The following is a 1515-nucleotide window of genomic DNA, read 5'->3' on the forward strand; positions in this document are numbered from 1 at the left end:
AATCACAAAAAAGCGAATACAAATGAAATGCCCTCAATGTTTTGACTGTTTAGAGCTGTGGGAATTGTGAAGACACATTTTTTGTTCCATCTTGAATCAATTTGACGACAATACAATGGTTAAAAGAAGTTAAATGATTTAAAATTACCTCATAACATGAAACAGAGTAATTGTGTGCAACCATAAGGCAAAAGAGTCACATATTTACAATACAAAGTGATATTTTACATTACTTAATTTTAGTTATGGATAAAATGTTTAAGTAACTAGGTGTGGCACACACTAGGGGGACCGGAAAGTAATGTCGTTTCTGCGCATGCCAATACTTGATCGTCATTTGTCAGCTCATTGTTTGGTTCAGAGGGGTTCCAAAGACATTGTGAAACATAGTGATTTCTTTACTTATAGACATTTGAATTACAATTTTTTTTTTGTAATTTTGGGTAAAATGGCAGCCAAATACCAGAAGAGGTACACATCCGGCATTGCATGCTCTTTGAGTTTCGCAAGGGAAATAACGCAACAGTTGCTACCAAAAACATTTGCGATGTTTATCCAAATGCACTAGACATTCATAAATGCCAAAGGTGGTTTTCCAAGTCCAAATCGGGTAATTTTGATCTTTCCGACTCGTATCGATCAGGAAGACCATCAGCGTTAGACAACGACGTGTTAAGAGCGGAAGTGGAAGCAAATCCGTGTCAGACGATCGAGGAATTGTCAAACAGTCTCAACCAACCTTGGTCGACCATCCAAGAACATTTGAAGCAGATTGGGAAAGTAAGCAGAGCAGGTGTTTGGGTCCCGCATAATCTGTCCGAACAGAATAAGGCTAACCGATCAATCACATGCAAATTATTGCTTCAACGGCACAACACAGAAGCGTTTTGCCTCATCCATCTCATCCATTTCATTCGCCCGATGTTGCACCATCGGATTTCCACTTATTCCGAGGGCTGCAACACTTTTTAAGTGGCAAAACATTTGCAAATTTGGATGATATCCAAAATGCCATCTCTAGATATTTTGCCGAAAAACCAATTAATTTTTATCGATCAGGGATTGAAAATTTACTCACTGGATGGCAAAAGGTTATTGACAATGATGAGGAATACATCATTGATTAAAAATAAAGACTCGTTAAAAATGTATGTGTTTGTAGTTTAGCGTAAGAAAACGACATTACTTTCCGGTCTCCCTAATACTTTTTCTAAATTTGGTCTCTATAAAATTAACAAATTCTGACAGAAAAATAAATTTCTTCTTCGTGAAGTAAGGGTAATAAATACAAATTACATTGGATCTGGGGGCAAATTTTGTTTGAGACGTCTAGTTATTTGAAAATTAAGCGGGAAAATTATATTTTTTTAGAATGAACTTCTATCTTCATGATACCTTCTTAATATCCGTTATGAATAAGTATGAATTATCTTATATATAAAAATGGAGCTCTCGATCAAATGATTCGGTAAAACTCGAAAACGGCTAAACCGATTTGGCCAGTCTTAGTCTTGA

The 1515-nt window shown here is 36.0% G+C and overlaps 1 pseudogene; it reads left to right on the forward strand.

Moving 5' to 3' along the window:
- Positions 1-301: 301 nt before the first annotated feature.
- LOC113389479 lies at positions 302-1000 on the forward strand (annotated as a pseudogene).
- The last annotated feature ends 515 nt before the right edge of the window (positions 1001-1515 follow it).

Source organism: Ctenocephalides felis, unplaced genomic scaffold (genome assembly GCF_003426905.1).
Source record: "Ctenocephalides felis isolate EL2017-DRISC unplaced genomic scaffold, ASM342690v1 CF-g0.4_SCAFFOLD_03573, whole genome shotgun sequence".
In the NCBI taxonomy this organism is placed as follows: Eukaryota; Metazoa; Arthropoda; class Insecta; order Siphonaptera; family Pulicidae; genus Ctenocephalides; species Ctenocephalides felis.